The following is a 15,718-nucleotide window of genomic DNA, read 5'->3' on the forward strand; positions in this document are numbered from 1 at the left end:
ATGCAGTCATTCTCTTTTCTTGGCACTTTCCCCCTTAGCAACTTTTATTGTCTTTTCTCATGCATCATGTGTCCTCATGATATATCCAAAGTGTGATGGTCTCAGTTTAGACATTTTCCTTCTAGGGAGAGTTCAGACTTGATTTGTTCTTAGACCCATTCATTTATCTTTTCAGCAATAGATTCTGTACCCAAAAGTTTTTTTCTCTTACCAGCTTTCACAACCATACATAGAATTCAGGAATGTTATGACATAGATAATCCTGACCTTGGTATTCAATTATCTATCTTTATACTTGTTTTGCTCTGATACAGTATTTTAATTGTTCTAATATCACAAAGAGATCAACTGACAGAAAATCATAAGAAAAGGTTCTTAAGGAGAGAGCTGACCAATTCGTAGTAAGGTTACTACATCACACATCCAAGTGTTTGACACCAACCTAACCCACCCTTGTTTTGCCTTTACATATCAGAAATAAGAAGGTAATACTGAACCTTGCAAGGGTGGTGGACTGTGCATTTTTAGATGGATCACAAGTTAAGCAGATTGATATTAAAATATTACTTCCATCAGTGAAGACATAGCATTACAGCTTGGGTTAGTCAGAATCTCTCAGCCTAACATTTGAAGTTGCTGCCTTTTGATGGTTTTAAAATTATATGTTGTCAATTACAATCAGAGGCTCAGGAAAACTGGAGAGATCATGTTGTGGATGGATAAACAATTATATGTTTAGTTAGGTAGGTAGCTTCAGTGAATTGTGAGAATAAAACAGAAAAAGTGAGTTCCTTGGAAGAAAAATAGAATAAGTATAAATGTGCTAGAATCAGTTCGCCTTGCATTCTCAGTGTTCTACTTGCATTCTTGTCTCATCCTGGTTTTTACTGGATTGTAAATATCTTTTCCCCCTTCCTCTATGGACTTTTTTGTGTATTTTTCAGCAATTCCCTTTCATGAGAGGTACTCATTTCTTTATACATGATTGTGTGCTTCCCTTGCCTCCACCAAAAATGCATCAAATGTCTCAGAAATGTATGGATTTCCAGAACTAGATACTCTGTTTTATTACCAGTCTTGGGAGGTGTGAACTGGATGTTTCCATGACCACTCTACAAGTGTATTGTATTACAACTTCCATCATCCCCATGAGCTAGTCACTACAGGATTGTAGGAAAAAAGAGTCCACTTTGTTAGTGAATTAAGAACCACTCCCTACAATCCTGTCTTGGACCATAAACAGCAGTTCTTAATTCACTAACAAATTATGTACTGCATTTTCATTATTTGTCAGCTCAACCTATCACATTTTTATTAGCAAACTTTGTATTTGTATTTGTTTTTGTATTTGTTTGTATTTATTAACAGTCAGTTTGCATATTTGCTTTCCCCATCCACTGTCTCTTCCCACATAACTATAAAGTGCAACTATTTTTCTCTTCACTCTCTCTTCTCTATAAGACCTCTATACAAACAAATATTTGTAAGTATTGTGAACCTTCATATTGGTGGGCTGGCGATCTGTGGATCTGACCACCTATGAATTGTCATGTTCCACCTTATTCAATGGTAGTGCATCCATGTGGATACACTGACACATACACACACACATCTTTGACACTAAATAATATGGGATGTGACCATCTGATTTCTGATTATTCTTTAGCCATCCATGGTGGGGGGAGGCTTAACTGAACCCCTGCAGATGGGAAAAGTCCACTATAAAGCTACATTTATATGTTTTACAAAAGAACCAAGCTCATTTCTTTCTGTGCTAGATATGTGTGCATGGGGCTGGTTGCTGTTCAGCTTGTCTTTGCGAATCTGATTACTCTGCCAGAATGGTTCAGTACTCACATTCCCCAGCTTTTTAAAGAATAAAAAGGAGAGGAGAAGTGAACCTAACTCCTTTGAGGAAAGAAAAGTAACACGTAATTTCCTCCTATCCTTGAAATAATAATCAGCCACAGAGTTCATAGCACTTGAGAAACTCATTTCATTCGGCACTATAACAGATTATGCCACAATAATGTTGCTTGATATTAAGGTATCCCAAGACTCTTCATAGTTTGAACTACAATCTTGGTTTCACCTGACAATCAACTTATCAGCTCATATTCGCTGCCAATCTTGAGCATGATTCTGTCACAGTTAAAAGAAGCTATCCCACTTATTCAAGCTAGAGATAGTTAAATTTAGTTCCTTCTCACCAATTATGATCAGAAAATGGATAGCTAATATTTTCCCAGCAACAGTTGACCTTAACAAGAAACCTTTTTCTGACCATACCAATATTTTCTTCTTGTGAATTGCAACAGTCTTGTGAAAAAAGTCACGCAAATGAACTGCCCTTCCAAATCCTGTGCATGCTGAATCTGCACAACTTTTTGCAACCCCTTAGAACTAGTTGGTAGAAATCCTCTTGCAAACTTCTGCAGTTGTGACCACTAATTATGAACAGACCTTTCTTTCTTTCTTTCTTTCTTTCTTTCTTTCTTTCTTTCTTTGCTTATTTCCAAACAGATGGGGAAAGTCAAAATGTTAAGTAGCTTCATCTTCTCCACAGGGATCTTCTGAAGGCTGTAAACTCCTGGACGGCATCCAGGTCCTCTCTAGGGCATTGCTACTTGTATTTAGCCCCTGTAACTTGGAGGGAAATCCAAAAGCAAAGTTAAGCAGAACTCTGCTTAATCAGCACTGTTCCCTACCCCACTCCCCTTTGGCTCTGTTGGGGACTGTTTCTCAAAATGAGTTGATGTTTTCAGTACATGGTTGGTTCTAAAATTAAAGCTGGAAATTGTTGGTAATTTTCAAGCTGTCAGTATTTATCTATTGAAGGGCTCACTCACAGGCACAAAATGGCCTTTCACGGCATGGTTTGCACATTTTGATTTTGTGAGTCTTTGTTCCTATCTACACAGGAGGATTTTCCATCCAATTCTTTTAAAATTGGATTTACACTACCAGAAGTGTGGTTATTCCATGAAAGCTATAATAAAACTGGTTTTAGAAGATTGTTATTATTCTCATATGCTATATATACATAACTTTAGAAGCTGAATTCATGGTAGGATTAATCACTTGTCAGATTTGATATTATTCTTAATATTTCCTTTGGAGGAATATGACAAAATATGGCATATATTAGCAGTATCAACAATGTTAGGCTATAAAATGAAGCTCAGCATCAGTTCCTATTACTGCAGAATAAAAAAAAGGTATAATTATGTAGTTGTGTCAATGTTAAGCAATCATATTAGACTAAGAGTGAGAAAACAAAAACAAATATGACTTTCATATTGGGATGGAAGCCTTTAATAGAGTGTCAATAAAAGAAGTCACACACTTCTTCATTGAGAGCAGTCAGTTTGGCCTGGGGACAAAAAATTTGGTAAACGGGGCATTAGGGAAGGCTCACTGTGAGAACCTCGGGGCATAAAAATGGCCTTGGGGGCATTATGTGGTCCATGGATGGCATTTTGCACATAGTTGATCTACGGATAATGTACTCTTTTATGTATTGCAAAAATCTGTTTACTCATAGGTAAGATCAACAAAGTGGCGGAACAAAACACTTATCACCTGGTTTTTTGTTTAGTGACATTTTGAAGTAATCTTGCAGAAGCAATTCAGGAGAAATGAAGTGAGAGACAGAGAGAGTCTCTTCATTTCCTAAAATATCACATAAGAAGGGTGGATAATTCTCATACAGCTATTAAGATTTCTTCGGGAGACCCCTTATACTACCAGTTACAAGTATATATCCTTAAAACTCTTGTGTTGAAAAATAATTCTTCAAAATTCAAGCATACCACCCAGCTATCAAAAAGTAATGCATTAGCTGCTATCCAAAAAAGTAGTACATTAGTTGCTATCATTCTTCCAGGATTTTTAAAAGAAAGGGGGGGGGGATACTTTATCAGTGTTGGAGTTTCAGATTTCGAAGGCCTGAAACAAACGGGCCCAAAAGAATGGCACAAGGTGGCACTGGCACCATTCATGCCAGGACCATGGCAATCACATGTGCCCGGTCCCAATCTGGGCTATCAGGGCAGTCCTGAACTGGGCCGCCTGAAGGAATGGATTCTATCCACTCATTCTAGACCCGGTTCTTTTCGATTGGCATGCCCTTGGTACAGCTTTATGTCATATTCAGAGCATGCATTGTGTAAATGGCATGTCCCCAACAGGGCCTGAAGCCATATTATTTTGTCTGTGTGTTTCACATCTAAGAGTAACCATACATTCATCCTTGTATTGCAAACTGTCTTTATCTGTCATGGGGAAATGGTTAAGGATGCACTCATACCAACAGTTCTGGGCAGGACCAAGTCATGGTCTCTCATTTATTAGTCGTTCTCCCCAACATCCCAAGTTTACACACAAGTCACATATTCGGCTAATGCATGGCACTGGCTTCCACGCATGCCCATCCTCTGCATGGTAAGCAGAGAGGCACTGATCTATCAAGTGTATGTTTATAAGGCTACTGAGTATGATGCATGATATATGTGTGTTTGGTTTGGGCACCATGCTCAAGATGAAGAGAGGAACCTAAGAAACCAGATTATACTGACACCATTGCTCCATATTGCTTACTGCTGTTAACATCTACTGGCAACAATTTTCTAGGGAAGGGGTGGGCAAAGTTCAGTCCCTCAACTGCATGAGTCCATTGCATTTTTGCAGCCATGCCCCCTCAGGCACTCAAGGCCATATTAGTCAATGAGTGGCCATGTGTGCACACTTGTAGAAGTACACTATTGGCTAATACGGGGTGGGGAGATCCCCAGCAGTTCTAATCTATGGGTGGCTAGATTGCCGATATGGCAGACCCACTTTATTTACATCACCATTTGCTACTTTTAGGATAGGTCTGGCCTACAGGAATCTGGAAACTGGGCCTCCATCACTGTCCAAGTTGCCCATCCTGCTTCTGAGTTCTAGAGAACTGAACTGCAGCATTTTGGCTCAAATGGTCCCATCCTGTTCTTGCTGCAACTTGCTGATACTGCAATATACCTGCAATCCACTAGCAATAACTTTTCCATTTAAAAAAAAAAACCCTCCTTATCTGCCTCCTCCTTTTCTTACTGGGCTTGGTAGGCACTGGTCTTAGTCCATTTTACCAATAGAATATGTACAAGAGATTTGTAACAAAATGAACCTGGGATTTGGAGACCTGTGTGTCTGTAAATCCCGCTCACCTGATGATGAAATGAATCTGGAGTTTGGAAGCCCCTGTACAGCTAGAAATTATAAATCTGTAAGGCCACCTCAAATAGGAGGGATGAGCCAGCTTTTAAACACTAACCAATTGTCCTTCACCATAAATGAGCATGGTATGAAATTCAGTATTTATTTGGCTTTATACTAGCGTGTGACATGTGGGTGGTTATTTTTGAGATTAATTAATTAAATAACATGTTGAAGCCATCCATAACAAGGAAAGATGTGATCATGCTCTGACAACTAAGGGCATCATTTTACTACTACTTGCTATGACTGGCTTCAGTATGTCATTTTATTCATTCATCTTTTAAAAATAAGAGTTAATCTTCTAACGTGTTATTTCAGGTGAAAATGAGGCAGCTCTTTCATATGCTCTAATTAATATCCATAAGCTAACCAAGTAGCAGACTGATTCATATAGCAGGTGGACAAAGCTCCAGTCAGGCTGTCGCCAAGAGAGGTTTTCAGTCTTAAATAGGGAGGTGATCAAACTGTATTGCCAAAGGTTAGTCCTTCACAGATTCTACCTGTTCCTTGAAAGCCCTATATTGAAACATTTTCACCATTGCAACCTTTTGCGAAATAAAAATTGGGCCAAACAGCTAAATTCAGACATGCACATTGAGGAACAGGGAGGTAATTCTTTGCTGATTTCATTCCCAAAAGAAGCAACAAATCATTTTAGCAATTGCTTCCTGAAAAATAGAAAGGCCTTTTTAAGGCACACAACAATATTTTCTGTACAGGAAATAGCTTTTTTTTTCTACAACATTGTTTTGAATAGAAAATATGGGGACTTTGCATAGAAAATGATGGGTTTTGCACAAAAAATGCTACGTTATGTGCAAAAAAAAAAAAAAATCCCACATGCAAATTTTGTGCAGAATAAGTCCTCATCTACAGCATTGTCTTTATAGAGAAATTGTTTTCTGTGCAAAAAAACTGCATGTGCGAATTTTGCAAAAAGTGCTGAACAGCAAAGACTCTTATCAAACCATGTTTATTCTTGTTGATATTTTCTGACACCAAGAGGTACAATTTTCAACCATTTCTGGAATATTTGGAAACATTATTTCCATCTTTATTAATGAGACGAGTATTCATTAGGAGATCTCATCTGTGCATTCCAAAATATTGAATTCTTCAAGCCCCCCTAACCCAGACTGCTCATCCCAATTTACCTGTGCTCCTGCTACCCACCTTGCTTCACATTTTCTCTAATCTGCCAAGATTCACAATTCCTACCTGATGTTCCAACCTGTCATACATTCATCTCATTGCCATTATATTATTTAATTGGAAATCCTTTTAATGAAAATTGCAGCAGAGAGAAGATGGATGACATAGCCCCAAATGTAATGGTCAGCAAATGATATGCTGGCATTGATTGCTGCCACCTGTTCTGCTTTGATTATGATGATCTGCAGTATGTATCTAAAAAAACATCAATGTCTTCTGCTCATTGGCTTTCTAAAGTATTGTTCAAGAAGCATCAAGGATTTTTTAAATATATTTTTTAAAAGCCACATATTCCCCATTTCTGCTTGGCATTTAGTAAACCTGAGAACAGCATTATTGGTTTTAAATGGAGCATGCTGTGCTAATTATGTTTCTTCTAACCAGTGTGCCTCCCTTGACTGCTGATGTGGCATTTGGGAGCCAGTGATTCATAAATGTCAGCTTAAGGGTCAAGCTGCAGTACCTTTGGCAACAGATCTTGCTTTGTAGGCTCTGTTCAGTTGAAGAATTGCCCTTGTACTCCTAGTCCACCTGGTCAGGTAAGTAGGAATTTTAAGGACTTTCTGCAAAGTGTTTTAAGTAGAGAAACATTACAGATAAAGGAATCTGTGCAATTGTTGGTTTGTTACCTTAGAAATAAATTTCAGAGAAAGATGTGCAGAACACATTGCAGGAATAATCCAGTTCGAGACTGCTTTAACTGTCCTGTCTCAATGATAGGGAATTCTAGGAACTATGATTTTATGCCACAATAAACTACAATTGCCAGGTTTCCCTAACACTGAGCCAGGACAGTTAAAGTGGTCTCAGACTGGATTATTTCTACAGTGTGTTTTGAACCATAGCTATTTTAGTCTGGCATATCAATATGCAATGGGAAAAGAAGAGTGAAAGAAGTTGTAGCATACGCTTTTGTGGACTTGATCTACTTCCTTAGATGCATGGAGTGAATGTTTTTTCTGGCTCCTTTTTGTGTCTCTGAAGAGGCACCATAGCTGCTGCCAGGTGGCTTGATCATGCCCCTTTGGCACAGCCCCATTTGGACGCTGCACCAAAGGGACATCATCAACATATGCACTATCTGAATATGATGCCCGGGTAGCGCGGGGAGGGGTGTGAGCATGGGGAGGCTCAACTCTCACCCTGCCCACAGACCGGCACTTTTCGCCCATCTGTATCGGGCCATAGTTACACGAAGCTTTCAAAGGCAAGGAGCCATTCTACTTACTCTGCTAGTTGTGTGTGTGTTGAGGCTCAAATGTAATAAATGAACCATTTGTCAATCAGCATAAACCTTCTCTAACATTTACAGGGAGAAAATGATCACTTTGAATGTCTCAAAGGCTCCAATGGCAGAATAGTGCAGACCTAAAGGGTACAGTGTGCTTTATCGTTAAAAAAAAAATTTTAATTTTTGAGTGCATTTTTATACTGCCCACAAATAAAGTCCTACGGGAGGTTTACAAAAGTTCTGAATCAATAACATCCAAGAAAAATAACACCAAAACATATTAAAAAGCAGGATCAATACAACCAATCTGAAGCTAGCATAAAAGCACAAAACAAATATAAAATCAGTCTGATAATTTCAGTGTCAGAAATGTTTGTTTAAGTTGGGCAGGACAATATGCCAACATTGCAGCCACCTAGATATTCAAAATCCTGATGGGCTCATAGAAATCAATGGGAGGGAATTAATTGACACCAGCTTTGGTACTAACATAAACTAATGGCCAGTTTAAAGGCATGGTGCTGTATTGTAGTGAAACTGCTTTAGCTCTAAGACATTAAAGTGAAGCATTTCTTTCTATCTCATCAACTTCAGAGAGTATGTTTGGTGGGAACGTTTTCCATAGCTGCTCCCAAACTTTATAATTCCCTTCCTAGGAAGGCTTCTTCTTTGCCAACTTCCCAGCATTAGGTGAAGACCTTCCCCCCCCAACAATCTTTTGGAAATTTATTGTTTTACAAGAGAATGGCTTTTTATGGTGCAATAATGCTGTTATGCTTTGTTTTAAAGTAATATTTTAAATTGCTTTATTTCTGTTAGTGTTTTTGAGACTATCTGAATGAAAAAGTTGGCAGTATGAACTTTCATAGACTTCAGTCTACTTTCTCAGGTGCTTTTGGTGGAGTGGAAGCCAGGGACAGACATATATGTACATACCGATTCTACAGTATAACACAGTATATCTTTTAATTCTGTTGTTAGTTTGATTTTAACTTCTGTATGTTTTTAACCATATATATTTTACTGAAAATTTCTCCCTTTTATAAGCCACCTTGAGTCAATCTGGGGGAAAGGCAGGGTATAAATGAAATGATGGCGTGGCGTGTGGCATAGCTGAGGGCCATTGAACTTTGGTTAGACCTCCTTAAACATTCCCCAGACATACCTTCTCCAGCATTGGAGTTCCAGCACCAGAGAGATAATGTCTGTATATTTTTCTACTGGAATGGAGGATTTAAGGTTGGCTGTCCTCCTGAAAGGTTACTTTCCTCTTTCCTTGGAAGAAGAGATCTGATATAGGGATTGTAATATTGCACACACACACACACACACACACACACACACACACACACACACAATGTTCCTATTGAAATCAATGGGTTGTGAAAGTAATAAAGTTTGGATAGATCGTGCTGAAATTAGTTCTGTGTAAGAGGATGGTCTGTGGTAGCATTACTGGTGGAATGGGGCTTTCCTTATATGAATTATCTATAAACCAATGAAGGTCAGTAGGAATGGATGTTTGGCCCATATATTTTGGTGAATAACAAGAATGTCGAATTGAAACTCCATCCATCTGCCAAGTATATTCTTAGTATCATGTTCATTGTTCAAGAACTTTCCCAGGCCGAGCAAGCAATAGATGACAACTATTGGGACTTTTTCTCTCTCCTTTCGAATTTATGCATATTGAAAATATAGCTTCCTCTAATGATTTCCCATGGGAGTGAACCATCAGCTGAAAGCATTCTCATGGCCAGAAGCCAAATGGAACTTTGCACATTGACACGATCTGAAACTTTCCACACTGCCCACTTTTAATTCTTTATTCTATTTAAAAAGCTTGCTTATTAACTGTAAGCACAGATAGAGAGTGCTTGTGTTATATATAAAAGAACAAAGGGGAAAACTGTAAAGGCATATGAAGAACAACAAAACGGAGGAAACAAAGCACTTGAAAATGGCAGTGTCTCTCAGTAGGTTATTGCACAAATTTATTGAGACAGTCTAAGGTTTACAAATTATGCAAATAACATTAACATTTTCTGTGAATTTAAAACTGAACAATATTACAGAGACGAATGTTAAAATTTGACTTGTCTTCAAAATATTGCTTTTAAAATGTGACACTGATAAATGACTCCTGTTCCTCCTCATGGTTCTTGCCTTAAGAGTTAAGATTTAATTCCAAATCAATTAAAATAACTGGAATTTTGGGTATTATTTACAGACTGTTGTCCTTCATAACTATTAGATGCAGCCTTTAAAGTGCAGCACAGACTGGAAAAGCACTACAATTCCACATCCAAATAGGCACTCTTTTTTCCATGTTCTTTTCCCTTTCAGATAGGACCCTTTAAAGACTGTATATTTGACAGTAAGGACCATGTTAAGATTTTATGGACTGCTTCTAAAAAAGGAAGACTGAATGTGAGAGGCAGGTATACCTGAACTACATAGTTGTAACTGCTCTACTTCATTTAAACTGTCATGCTTCATCCTACAGAATCCTAGCATTTGTAGTTGCAAGGCATAAAAAGGAGCCACTTTTAGCAGCTCCTTTTTGTGCCCTGTAAAGGCCGGATCAGGGCTGCAGTGTGTGGTTGTCGTGGCCCCAATCTGGCTGTAAAAGGGGAGGCTGCAGGCTGCCCCTTCAGGGAAGTCTGCACAGCTCCTATCTGAAAGAAAGAAACTGGTAGCATGATTTTTCATAGATTTGAGTCTACTTCCTCAGGTGTAGGGAAGTGGAGGGTCCAGAGGCAGACATATATAAGTAGGTTGTGTGTGAGAATGGCAGTAGAAATGCAAAACATGTGTGTATAGAAATGAGATGACAAGTTCAGTTTTAATTATGGTTGTTGCGGGACAAAAGCAGGAGAAAGGAAGTTGCCTAGTCAAAGTGAGGAGATATCCATCTGAATGGTGGTGGCAATATTAGAATGCACTGTGGGAACCAGAAAAGAAATGCGATGAACAGGCTAAGAGAACCTTCAGAAGGTTGCGAGACTATCTAGTGTTATAATGTGAACTGTGCCAGAAAACCATTGTGTCTGATCAATCCACGAATGATGGACTTGAGTTTTTGGATATATTCCAGTTATGCTATTTCTCTTTCCAATCTTCCTTAGTAGTTTTTTTGTTCAAAGACTGCTGTTCAAGGAGCACTGTTTTGTATAGGCTCTTATAAGGAACAAAGGTATATCAATGAAAATAAATGAATAAATTTTATTTGGGATACTGTAAACGATATGTCTTTTCCCCCAATTTTTTTCATTGACAGTACATTCAGATGTGAGATAATTGAAAATAATTTGTTTCAGAAGATTCCATTTGGCAGACAGAACAGATTATTTATTTTATTTTATTTCATTTCATTTCTATCCTGCCTTTCTCCCCGGACAGACCCAAGGCAGTTCATAGATAAAAACCTTTAAAACTGCAATAAAATTTAAAACAATTAAAACGTCTATATCCAATATAAAATCACAAGTTAAAAACAAACTAAAAACCCATGTGCTCCATAAAAAACTCCCTGCTATGCATTATATAGAGAAAGCCTGCCAGCATAAAAATGTTTTACTAGCCGACAAAAGGCCAGCAGGGAGGGGGCCATCCTAGCTTCCCAGGGAAGGGCATTCCAGAGGGTGGGAACAGCCACTGAGAAGGCTCTCTTTCATGTCCTTACCAAGTGAGTCTGTGATCTTGGCAGGACCAAGAGAAAGATCTTAGGGCTCTGATAGGTTCATATGGGGAGATACTGTCTCTCAAATAGTCTGGACCCAAGCCGTGTAGAGTTTTATAGGTGATGACTAGCACTCTGAATTGTGCCCAGAAATGAACAGTAGCCAGTGGAGCTGTTTTAACAAGGAGGTTATATGCTCCCGCTAGCCCTGGTCAGCATTCTAGCTGTGGCATTTTGAACTCGCTGAAGTTTCCAGACAGTTTCCAAAGACAGCCCCAAGTAGAGTGCATTGCAGTTGTCCAAGCAAGTTATAATCAAGGCATGTGTTACCGTAGCCAGATCTGACATCTCAAGGAATGGGTACAGCTGGCACACAAGTTTAAGCTGTGCAAATGCTCTCCTGGCCACTATTTAGACCTGGGCATCCAGGCTCAGAGTTGTGTCCAGGAGCACACCCAAGCTGTGAACCTGAAATTTCAGGAGTGTAACCCGATCCAGCACAGACTGAATCCCTGTTCACTGATCTGCCTTACGACTGACCAGGAGCACCTCTATCTTGTCTTCAATCTGTTTGCCCTCATCCAATCCATTATTGACAGCAGACACTGGTTCAGTACAGAGACAACTTCTTTGGAACCAGATAGGAAAGAGAGATAGAGTTGGGTATCATCTGCATACTGGTGACAGCACACTCCAAAACTCTGACCTCTCCCAGTACTTTTATGTAGATGGTGAATAGCATGGGGGACAGAACAGAACCCTGAATCCAATGGCCAAGGAGTCAAACAGGAGTCTCCCAACACCACCTTTTGAGTTCACCCTCCCAAGAAAGACCAGAACCACTGCATAACAGTGCCCCCATGTCCCATCCCAGAAGAATACTATGGTCAATGTATTGAACGCTGTTGAAAGATTCAGCAGGACCAATAGGGATATACTCCCCCTGTCCAGTTCTCTGTCTAGGTCATCCACCAAGGCAACCAAAGTTGTTTCCATCTCATAGCCAGGTCTGAAGCCAGATTGAAATGGGTCAAGATAATCTATTTCATCCAGAAACCCCTAAAGCTGGGGAGGCCACCACCTGCTCCAGAACCTTGCCCAAGAACAGAATATTAGAGAATGGCCTATTCAGGATGGCAGGATCCAGAGAGGTCTTTTTCAGTAACAGCCTCATGACATCCTCCTTCAGACAGAATGGAAATCTGCCTTGCTGCAATGAGGCATTTGTTATCCCCACCCTTACGCACTCAGACAGTCCCTCTCTTGCTGCTTTCAGAAGACAGGAAGAGCAAGGATCCAGTATGCATATGGTGGCCCTCACTTCTCCAAGGATCCTGTCCACATCCTCAGGCTGCACAAACTGAAACTTACCCAACAATGCAGGCCAATCAGGTGCCAAGGTTACATCCTCTGGATCTATGTCAACTACAGCATCCAAGTCAAAGAGAATCTGAGCAATTTTGTCTGTAAAGTGTTTCGCAAATTCTTCATAGCGAACTGTTGAATGATCTTTGTTTCCTTCTTGGGGACCAGAATGTGGAAAGCCCCTGGCTCCTCTGAACGACACTCTGCAAACACAATGGTGGCAGAGAAGTATAATTTCTTTGCTGCCTCTATTGCCTTGGCATAGGCCTTCCAATGGGCCCTAACAGATTTTCATTCAGACTCACTTTGAGTCTTTTGCGCTTGTTTCTCTAGTCTCCATCCCACTCATTTCATCACTGCTAGCTCCCTCGGGGGCATGTTTGGCCCACTCCATGGGAGGGGACTCTTAGCAGCAATTATGAGCTATGAGAAAAAAGACAGGTGAGAAGTGATGGTTATCCTACAGAACCTTGCTTACCAGCACTGCAGAAGTCCTTTGCTTGGGATGCTGGATTGACTTTGAAGGTGGGTTTAAGGCTTGGATAAGGAGAAGGAGCATAGCTTCGATAGCCTAGCTATGTCTTGGAAGCAGGTTCTCATTCATAATTTTTCTCCCAGTTGAGTAGGCCTCCCCAATTGTTTGTCTTCCACTAAACTAAACTTGTAGGCAAAAGGAGCTGCTCGAGCCAAGAGGATTCCATTAGTAAACTATTATTGTTGTCTCAATTGCTGTGGGATGAGTTCTTTACAGAAGGGGTGGGCAACTCTTGAGGGATCAGGGGTCATTGCCTTTCCCATGCCTGCCCAACAGACCACATCAGTGCATTTTGATGCACCAGAAGTGTGTAATGCCAATTTGGATAATTTTCAGCTGATTTGGTACAGGGGTGTTGAGGAGCTTTGGGGGCTGGGAAAGCAAAGAACTTCCCTCTTTGAATTCTCCTAGAAAAGACAAAAAGAGTGAAGGAAACCAATAACTATTATCATAACTGCATTGCGAAAATAACTGGGTTCTACTTCTGAAACTATAAGGCTGACTGTTGTCTTAATGCAACTAAATGCATTTAGATTTTTTAATAGTCTTGGGGGGGGCACTTTAAAATGGCTAAGGCAGCCGCCACACTACAGAATTAATGCAACTTCACTCCATTTTAACTGCCATGGCTCCATCCTATGGAATTCTGGGATTTGTAGTTTTTTTGTGGCACCAGCAGTCGCTGACAGAGAAGGCTAAATATCTCACAAAACTATTGATTCCAGAATACTATAGTATTGAGTCATGGCAGTTAATGCAGCATCAAACTGCCTTAATTCTGCAGTACAGTTGCAGCATATATATATATATCAATATAGTTTGGGTGCTCTTACTAGCAAAATGGGCTAAACAGGACTCTGAAGATGCCAGCCACAGATGCAGGTGAAATGTCAGGAATAAATTCTTCCAGAACCTGGCCACATAGCCTGCAAAACCCATGAAAAACTATGGATGCCAGCCGTGAAGGCTTTTGGCTTCACACAGGACTTGAATGGCTGACAATCCATTCACAAGAATTTCTGCTTTGAGCTTTGACAGCTTACATGACTGAACTGGCTGATACTATATTGTAGTTGGGCAGTGACTGGTGACTGCCAAGTCAGTCAGGTGGTGAATCCACTTGGGATTTTAATCTGAGAGTTTACAGAGCTATTCAAGATACTGAACATATTTCTGAGATTGGAATCAGCATTTTGGATTCATCTTTTAAAGTTTAAACTAAAGACTGGGGTGCCAGTGACATAAAAACCATCAGCCACCACAACCCAAGAAAAATGTAGGTGGAAAATAAAGAGAGGCTGTGTTCACTGATAACACGTAACACCCTATCAGGTGAAGCCAAATATTTATGTGACTGTGACATACTTAAGTCTGTCATGTACTGTATTATATCTAATGGCTGTAGCTAACTGCTGTTTACTTTATTGCAGAATTTCTAAGGCTGAAACAAGAGAACATCTTATTAAACTCACTACTTTTCAGCAGAGCATTTTAAAGTAGTAGAACTGATAGTTAATTGGATGCAGAGGGAATACAGATGGGTCATATTTATTTAAAGGCCACCTTGTATTGATGTTTTTCATGTGAAAATGATTCTTTCTATAGAGTAAAATTAAGATGAGATTGCCTAGCCACACAATGAGCACCTGACCTGTGAAACTGCATCCCAAACATTTCCATGTGTCTAATGGGCACCAGGTGGAAATATTAGGCATGAAGGAGCCCAGCTTATGAATGGATTGTAGCTTGCCTATGAATGGATTGTAGTTTGTCATAATACATTTAGGAAAGTAGTTGAAGTATGAATCTTGCATTTAGAAGAATATACTGCCCAAGATGCACTTAGCAGGCTGGTGGAGCATGTGTCCCCCCCAAAGTACTCATGCCAATTGTCTGAGGATTGGCTGGGTAGAAAGTGCTCCTTTTTCTCTATCTGCTTTCTCCTCAGGTATGCAACAGCAGTTGGGAATTCTCTGCTGCCACTCTGTCCCCCTGGCCACTGAATGGCTGCAACGACACACCTGCTCTTGTACATCAGGAGAAGAAAGACCAAGGTTGTTGTCACAGTGCAGAAATAAAACAGTGTGATACCACTTCCATTGTCATGACTCAACACTATGCAATTCTGGGATTTGTAGTTTAGTGAGCTATTTAGCCTTCCCTTTCAGAGAGCTCTGGTGCCCTACCAAACTACAAATCGTAGAATTCCACAGAACTCAGCTAATTAGAACTGGAAGGTAATTAAGTTTCATTGCTTGCTCAAGCACAGCAAAAATAACCTGAGGCACCTCTCACAACTGGCCATATGGCTAGTGTGTGTGTGTGTGTGTGTGTGTGTGTGTGTGTGTGTGTTTGAAGCTGTGTCAGGAAGCCTCCGCTGCCTTCAACAAAGTGAAGTTTTGGATTGCTCCTTCCTCAACACCGCTGAAAGTAC

Source organism: Sceloporus undulatus, chromosome 3, assembly GCF_019175285.1.
Source record: "Sceloporus undulatus isolate JIND9_A2432 ecotype Alabama chromosome 3, SceUnd_v1.1, whole genome shotgun sequence".
NCBI classification, from domain to species: domain Eukaryota; kingdom Metazoa; phylum Chordata; class Lepidosauria; order Squamata; family Phrynosomatidae; genus Sceloporus; species Sceloporus undulatus.